The sequence below is a fragment of the Austrofundulus limnaeus genome, unplaced genomic scaffold (genome assembly GCF_001266775.1).
Source record: "Austrofundulus limnaeus strain Quisiro unplaced genomic scaffold, Austrofundulus_limnaeus-1.0 Scaffold18, whole genome shotgun sequence".
Lineage (NCBI taxonomy): Eukaryota > Metazoa > Chordata > Actinopteri > Cyprinodontiformes > Rivulidae > Austrofundulus > Austrofundulus limnaeus.
In genome coordinates this window covers 517,683-527,397 of record NW_013952420.1, presented here as the reverse complement: position 1 = coordinate 527,397, position 9,715 = coordinate 517,683, and positions in this window count along the sequence as shown.

The window sequence follows — 9,715 nt, the reverse complement described above, 5'->3', positions numbered from 1 at the left end:
ACCAACCATAGCATATACTGAGGAAAAGGGAGCTGAAGCCAGAAAAGAAAAACTGAAAAGAAAAACTGAAAAACAATAAAGGAAAGAAATTTAGAACTAACAAATACAAAAACCCATCAAAAGAATTCAAAAGATACAGATCCTGACATGTAGCAGCACATCCAGTGACGTAACCACTAATCCACCATGCAGCCTGTAATAAAATGTCTTTGAACATGAATAAACTTGAAGCCAACAACATGTGTGCAAGGGAATTAAAACTAAACAGAGTCATAGAAGGAAGTTTGGCTGAGGGGACAAATGTCAAAAGCAGATTTAGAAAACTAGAGTTTGTGTCCTCCAGAGACCACTCATTGTGGACATATTTTCAATGAGTTAGTTTGGGATTAGAAAAAGATCAAGATCTGGGTCCAGCCTAGGTCATAGATATCAAATTGTCTACTTTATCAGAAGGCGGTGTCACTATCATTCTATAGGTCGAGCCTTATCCCCCACACAAACCAGATAAGAAGCACGTTCCATGGGTGAAACTCGTAATCTTAATGTTTTGCTTCAACAATGTAAAACAATGTAAAACAACGTGAAACAATGTTGCAAGGATGAAGTCATTTCTGGCATTTGTGTGGGATTGAACTGGGAATTGTCTGCGTAGATTATGTAGGATTTAGCAACAAGTTCAAAACTCAATGAAAAATACATTTGTATGTCTTTGCTTGTATTTATAAAAATCCATCAAACATAGAATTAAGAAGTTTTTTTAACGGTTCCCTAACACACATAATGGCATGGACACACACACACACTGACGGAGCAGAGCCTAACAAATCATCAACAAACTCAAGAGCTGACCAGAGTGAAGATCATCCTAGAGCTCACTGTAGTGTTTACAGTAAGCATTTACAACTTGTAAAAATTGGTGGTGCCCCTTGCAGGCAGTTTTCTCCTTTTGATTCTCAAGGTTTTGCTTGGTGTTCATGTTAATTCTGAAGGGAGCAGCTGAAGGAACAACAACTACATTTAGGATTATTAGAACCTCAAACAAACTTTGTTTTTGATCCACTGGGAATCATAAGAATATAAACTATTTCATTTAAAATGAAAAATAAAACTTAAAATCTACCCCCAACCAGTCTAAAACCAATGTCCTCAACAGAATGCAGGATCTCAGGAGGTTATATGTAAAACATTTTTTATAAACATAAATTTACGAGAGGCTAAGTTTCAATAAGTTGAGTACTGAAAGCAGTTTTCTCAATAAGTAATATTTACTGTAAAAATATAAAAAAAACATAAGAAGGTACACTTATATTTATAAATTTATCAAGTAACCTACCGTATAAAACAATAACAAAACAATTCTCCTGCAAATCTGTTCTTACTTTAATTTTGATGCCAGCCCAGGATTTCCTGTAGCACCCTCACGGCCACCCCATTAAAGCGTTAATTTGGAGGTGCTAATGTGTAGGAGGAAACCAGAATACCCCGAGAAAACTCATGTACAGACAATGTGTAAACTCCACCCAGAAGAGTGACGGGCTGGGATGAGAGACAATAGATTCCACCATCATCTAGTGATGAAATACATGAAAGATTTAAATAATATAAAAGTCAGTGTTTCACAGTTAGTTTAGAAAAAGTCAAATCATTGAACTAGGATAATGTTTAATGTATGCCAGGAAAAACATCAATAAAACCTTTTTACAAATATCTAAGGAGCTAAGACATTACATATATCAGAATATATTTGATGTTCCATACGAAAATATGCTAGGAGGGTCAACCAATTGATCTTCAGTTATTAAAACACCCAAGCCCACACAGATTACCATCCTTTCATCTCTGCAGTGCAAACGTCCACCCTGCCAGTCACGTTTTGTCCCTCAGGGTCTTATCACTTACACTGGACAGCTGCCAGCCCACCCCCTTAGCCTCACCATCTCGATAGCCTATCAGTGTCTCTGCACCAACGTCCAGGCAGCTGGTCAAAGGTTGGTAAATCCAAAGGGGCCACTTATCAGGTTTTTCATCAGGAGGTGTTATTATGGCTCATTAGATCAGAGTGTGCTCTGTAATGAGGACCATTAACGAGGGCGGACACACTCTGACAGAAGTTCTAGATTAAATATGTCTCAGGGTTTTTTTCCCACTTGATATTGCTTTACTGGTGTTGCTTTCCAAGTCAGCAACGGCTTTGACATATTACAAATGATCAAACATATTTAGACAGTGATCCAAAGACCATGAGACCAGTGTTTGACATTTTTGTTAGGTATCTCATATTTAGCATTTTTAGGCTGTTTTCCAAAATTTGGAATATTGTGTAAAGTATAAATAAATACTGTATACCCAGGACTGTTGAATAGCTGGAGTACTACATCAGACAACAATGGGACAAAGATTCCCTTACAAAAACTCAATTGATCTCCTCAGTTCCTCCTGAGATGTTTGCAGATTGCTGTAGCGGAGGGAATGCCTTACAGTAGGAAACACAGTCCTGCTTCAATTTTTTAGAAATGTGTTGCTGTCATCAAATTCAAAATGACCTTTTTTTTTACTTGGCTTACCCATTTTGTCAGAATCAAACCCTGTTTTTCCAAATTCAAGTTGTTCAAGGATCTATCTAAAAATAGAGCTCTGACCTGGGTATCCCCTTGCTTCCATTGTCAACTTCCTCTGATTCCCCAATCACCTTCAGAAAAAGCCCAGCACATGATAAAGTCAGTCAAAGCCTGAACAAACTGGAAACAAAAACAATAATTGCTAGATACACTACAGGAGAGGCAATCTCCTGCTGTCAGGTAAGGAACCCTGGGAAAAACAAGAGACTCGGCTTCTAGAAGCTAACCCACCAGGCCTCTCCAGAGTCAACAGGGACAAAACACAAACACAAAAAAAAAAAAGAACCCGAGAAGAAGACATAGTAGATTTCAAGAAATCCCTAAATGTCTGGGTGAGGAAGTCTCAACTTCCAGACTGCAACAGAAGAATATCCTGGATCTGGTGGAGGAGGTAAAAGCTGTACGAACATCGAGAAGGATAAAAAATTACCTTTCTTGAGAATCATGCTGCTGACTTGGAGCAGTACACTGCCATTAATAACATTACTGTGACTGGGCTGCAAATAAAACCACGATCATATGCATGGGCTGTGTCAAAGGAGACGAAGAGAATCAAACTGAGGAGACTTCACACTCTGTAGAGCAGCAGGTGACAACTTTTCTCCACTCCAATTGGATAGAGGTGAACAACAAAAATGCTGAATCATGTCACACTCTCACATGGAAAAACAGCACAAGAAAACCTGCTATAATAATAAGATTTGCTAACAGAAAGCATGAAATTGAACTACTAAAAGAAGGGAGAAAATCTGAATGAACATTTGACAAAAATGTAGACATAGCTGGAAAGGCAAGACTCAGAAAGCAAGGAAAAATACTAAATACTTGCACTCAAAATTTCAAACAAATATTAATCAAACTGAAAGGAAGAAAGTTTTGGTCATTTGATACATTGAGGAACTGGAAAAAAACTGAAGTCAATTGAACATAATAAGGAAATGATCAAACTTGTATTGATTGGGACTAAGTGCAATCATGACAAACAACTAACAGAAGAGCTGGACACCTTCATTTTACTGAACATAAAGCACTGGAGCAGCTCTACGCCCTCAGCTGGGTCCTGGAGGGTGAATAGAAGTTCGCTCAAACCTGTGTTTTGTGGACTTGGTGAAGGTGTTCGACAGCGTCCCGTGTCCTGTGAGTATGGGGTCCCAGGCCCGTTAATACGGGCTATTAGGTCCCTGTATAACCATTGTCAGAGCTCAGTCTGCATTGCCTGTAAGTCGAGATCGAGATCATTTCAAGTGAGATTTAGACTCTGCCAAGGTTGCCCTTTGTCACTGATTCAGTTCCTAACTTTTAGAATTTCTGGGCACAGCCAAGGTGTTGAGGGGATCCGTTTTGGTGACCTTAAGATCGAATATTTGCTTTTTGCAGATGATGTGGTTCGCTTCATCAGATTGTTACCATAATTACTGTTTCAGAAACTTGGATCAAAAATGAGAAGGGAGCAAATTTTGAATCAGACGGTTATCAATTTAATCATATCAATGGAAAAAACAAAAATGGAGGTGGCGTGGCAATTGATCTAAAATGTAAAACGTCTGCAACTGTGGATGACCTAGTTGAGTGCATTATAATAGAAGTTTGAGTCGAAAAGCTGACGATTAGTTGTATATACAGATCTCCTGGATCAAATATAGAAAAATTGGACTGGACGGAAAACAAGTTTTCAAAGACACAAAAGATTCTGTACATCTTGGGGATTTTACCATCGGCCTCCTAAAACCAAGAAAACATAAACAGACAGAGAAGTTTATAAACTCAATGTACAACGTGGGCTTTTATCCAACAATCACTAAACCCAGTAAAATCACTTCTCAATGAGCTACATTAATAGACAATACACAACATTACAGACGTAACAGACCAGTATTATCCAGTCTGTTAAAGATTTTTGTCATAATATGCAAAAAACCAACAAATCTTTAATCCAAATAAACTGAAACATAAGTGAGACAGATTTAACATTGTGTAGCACTTTAATTGTTGATATAATAAATAGACCCCAAAGTTTTGTTTGTCTTTGATGGATTATTTTAGCCAGTATAACATTCCTTCTGTGTATTCGGACACGCTTTAAGTAAACAAACAAGACAAAAACACTCACTCGCTCTTTGTCTGCAGAAATAAACAAAATGAGAACAATTGGCTGAATTGTTGATGCCACTTCATAACATCATGCTGCTCACAGTTGGTCTGATTTTTATCATCAGCCTGTCAGCAGTGGGCATTTTCCATCATTTTAGTAAAACATCTCACAAGCCACTGGACATATTTTAATGAATAATAAGATGAACATTTACGACTGAAAAACCAAATTCAACATGGCTGAAACAAATAATCAATTTGGCAAACAAAAACTAGCAATAATTCAGTCAACTTTGCTGAAATTGTGTTAATATTTGATGTGGTTGGGACTGAGGGTCATCCACTGCATCTTTTCTGACGGCTAACACGTTGTATTGGATCTTTTTTAAAACTTGTTGTTTGTTATGTCTGTAAGGTTTTGTTATTAAGATTAATTAATTTGTCATTGAAGGACTTCTGGATAAAACTGAACAGAAGAAATGTTTCATCACAGATGAACTCATATTTTAAGCTTGAATACACTAACAACAGTAAGGCCTTCTCAGCTACTCCCCGTGGACAAACACAACACAAAGACTGAAAGAAACAACAAAGTGTCAGCTGAAGACTCGAGGACGAGACAGACAGGAAGGACTTGGAGACAGAGAGGGATGCTTGTGACACCCTTCCTTTTTACCAAACAGAAGACCACCGTGTGTGTGCATGTGTTTTTGTTAACTCGTAGTGACCATTTTTGGATTCACACAGCTTTATGCAGACCCGTGTGTGTGTGTGTGTGTGTGTGTGTGTGTGTGTGTGTGTGTGTGTGTGTGTGTGTGTGTGTGTGTGTGTGTGTGTGTGTGTTGGGGGGGGGGGGGTCATTTATCACTCACCTCTGTTTTGGTGGAAAAGTAAACCAGCTAAATTGCAGAAGCAAGAAACAATTAAAACAGAAAACAGACACCAGTTTTCCACGGCAGAAGTTCGACACTATCTGGTGTCATGACTCAGTGGTTCAGTGGCAAACCGGCACTTATCTGTGCAGTTTTACTGTAAGCTGTTAGTTTGGCTTATCTCTGCCTCTGCTGTTGACTGAGGCTCTTTTCTTTTGTTGAGCAGCTGCCTTGGGGAGAAGATGAAGGGAAAGGAGAAGATTTCACACATAAACACATACGGTAACCCATTTTCTTTATCAAAGTCACACACACAAACTTGCAGAAAACTTATCAAGTCAACTCAGATAACACTTTATTTCACACACGTTTTCCATTGCAGCAACAAAAAGTGTTTGCAGCATGGGGAACTATTTAGTTGCATCACGTTAAAGAATATACATATACTGTACATACATGTATATGTCCATATGCAATACTGCCTGGTCAAAAAAAATCACTCAGTATTTTTGGACCGCCTTTAGCTTTGGTCACAGTACACATTCACTATGTCACATTTATTTTCTGTCTAAATTGCATTAATTTTTTTTGGCCAACATCTTGTACTGAGGAAATTTGGACCACTGTGCAAAGTCTTCTCCGGGAAGACATTGGTTCTCAGTGGGGTTAGGGTCTGGACTCTGTGGAAGTCAATTCATGTGTGAAAATTGTGTCTCATGTACACAATTTGAGCCTGATCCGAACATTGTCACCTTGTAACATAAAAATTTAATCAGGGAAGCAAATAATCTATTGATGGACTAACCTATATTATAGGTATATTACAGTATGTTTAGGGAGTCAACAAATCTCATTCTTTGGGCTCATGTTGCTGAGCCTAGACCTGACCAACTGCAGCAATCCCAGATTATAGCCCTGCCACCATAAGCTTGAGTGTTAGGCACAAGAAATGATGGGTTCATCCCTTCAGCCAACTCTCTTCTTACCCTGATGCCCTCATCACTCTGGAACAGGGTAGATCTGGACTAATCAAACCACGTGTCCTCCCATTGCTCTGGAGTCCAATTTTTATGCTCTCTAGCAAATTTAAGCTATTTTCCCCATGAGGCTCAATGACAGGTTTTCTTACGGCCACACAACTGTTAGTCTGAATCTCTTGAGTTTCCATCACTGTGTGCACGTGACATTGTCTTACTTTCACTATTAAACACAGCCAGGAGTTCAATGGTACCATCAAATGACTGCCGATCATTACGATATTTTCCAGCCACATTCTTACCTCAAAGATGATGTTTCACTGCTGTCCTTCCTGTTTTTAACAATGCAAGTTATTAACCTTTTAGTAGTTTCAGCAAATTCCTTCAAAGTGTCTCTGCTTAATGCCAATAATTTGACATTTGTATGCCTATTTCTATCACCTATGCAGTAATTATACAATAAGAGGCCCTTACCTTTGCTAAATCCAGGTGATGAGCTTTTTTTTGGGTCAGACACTGTATACAATTGTAGGTTATTATATTTTATGTTGTCTATGTCTATATTTATGGATATATTTACACACACATTCACACAAATTATTTAGAAGTATTTTTTCCTTTGACCATGATAACTTGTCCATATATTACCAGTAATTCAAAAGTTAAGGCTCCATACGCACAAATCAAATTTTTTAAATAAAACATTTTACTGTTGCAACACTGTATGCTTACAGCTGATAAAACTGTCTGTTTTATTTGTTAGTTTATCAAATGTTATTTGGTTTTGTGGTTGAATTCTTGTATTTTTATGGTTAATGAGGAGATGAAGGACAGATGTGAAGGGAACTGGAACCGGAGAACACTGAAGGAGGCCACAGCTCATTGGTTAATGGATGAATGACCTTAGATGTGTGTAGTATGTGTGTGCGGTTGTCTGTCTTGTGTTTATCTGTGGTGATGTGTTGTGGTGGACTAGAAGATCCCACCTGCACACTGTCAGGCAGAATTGAGCCATCTAGCTATTTAAAGCCTAGACTAAATTAGTACAAGATGGTGGAAGTGGAGAGATACTTGAACATGATTTTTATAAGCATACATTTGAGCATGTGTCATCATGTAATTAATCATGGAACTGTTTTTTTTTAAACAGACAGAACTCTGATTACCAAACATGAATTCAGATCAGGAAAGGATAAACATTTTTCAACATCATGACAAAAGGATTTTAGATTTAGAGTTTTTTTTTTACTAGCTATGACTTCACAGTGAAGACACTTCCACGTCGGCTTGACTCAGATAATCTTGACAATTAGATTTGCAGTCATTTAAAACTCTCCGTTTGCAGCCAGTAGCTGCACAAATCAACTCAAACATGCATCTTCAGGGAGCTTTTAGTTGTAAACATTAAGAAATTAGAGTGTCAATTACTATCTGGTTTGCAGAGTGGTTAGAGATGCCTTTGACTGTTCTGTTTAAAATAAGAACCGAAACATCATCAATTTTCAGTTTGTGGTTCAACTTTTCTTTACTTTCTTTTATGTCACTACAATGTCTCCTTTTTAAAATTGTTATCATGTAAAGCACTTTGAAGAATGAAAAGCAAAAACTACTTGTTTTTTATTGAATTCAGTTTTGTATTGCTCACTAAATAAAAAAAGCTGAAATCTAATTGATAGCAGTGTTTAATTCAGTCTTTGAAGTGATGCTGACTAAAAACAGATACAAACACAAGCGAAAACACAATTGGTTCAAAGAACTGCCAGTTCTGAGCGTCTGCCCGTCTGACGGTGTGACCTGAAGCTGGTGAAACCTACGTGACTCTTGTTGTGTCTTAGCCTCATTCAGAGTTTATTGTGTGGTTGTTGTTGCCTTTTTTTTTTCTTTTTTTTTTTTTTTGGCCTCACATGGTCACATCCTCTTACGCTTTCAGCCCTACTCCCACCGTCGTCCCTGACCTCCCCCCAAAGACACGCGACCACTCCTGGACATGTGCTCAGTGTCATGCAGACAGGAAGTGACATGCGTCACTGAAACAATAAAAAAAGCACATCTATTGTTATCCAGGGATAGAATACACACGAGTTGAGTTAGAGGTATACACGAGAAGTTTATTGGTTTTTGAAAATCGATATATTTTCAAAATGTTTGAATTATTTTGTTTTGGTTTCATTTATAAGCATGAAAATCTTTTTTTTTAATTGGACACTAAATAAACATTGTTTCCTTAAATCTAGTTGGTAATTTCAGATGGAGTCCAGCAGATGTGTAACACAGATGTCCTCTCAGGCCATTTGCCTGAGGGCTTTGGGGATGGTCCCCCCTCATGGTCCTCTTCCTCCCTTCCAGGCTCCCTGTCTCCGTCTCTACGTGACCGGACCAGACTCTGTCAGTGCCAGTGGAGGCCGCCACGGCAGCAGATAACACTAACTAGCTTCCTGCCATTATTGCTAATTGCCCCACGGCCCGGAACTGTGCAGACACCCTGGGTGGGGCGTGACTAAGTGGTATGGGGGTCTGTGTAAATTTGAGAAGTTCAAATGTCTAGCTAAAACCAAATGCCACTGTCCACATGTCTGTGTTTAAAAAGTAATATACAGTACATGTACTGGGGTATCAAGAAGTGCTTTGACAGAAAACACAACAGGGTCAGTCTGAGGGTGCATCAGGGAGATAATATGCATACAAGTCAAATGTACATAGTGGTTGTATATAATTTGGATATGTTAGTGAGAGAGCTGATTCATCACAGTTCCTTTAAAGTTCTCTTTAAACTCTGCTTCATTTTACTTTTATAGTGGTGTGCCATTTTAATATAAGTAGGCCTACCGAAGAGCAGGCTCACGATGATGTAATAATAAAGAGAAGTCATAAGAGATGCTTCACTGGTTTTCCTTTGATACGGACAAGAAGGAGAGGACAAAACAATCTGTTATCACCGGTGCATCTGCAGATGACTTCAGGAGGATATTTGACCCCCGGGGAAGACATGCAGCTTGCTGAACACGTCTAACAACACTGTACAGGGGGTAAAATAAGTATTGAGCACGTCAACATTTTTCTCAGTAAATATATTACTAGAGGTGCTAATGACATGAAATTTTCACCAGATGTTGGTAACAACMCAAGTGATCCATACATACAAAGAAATCAAACCATA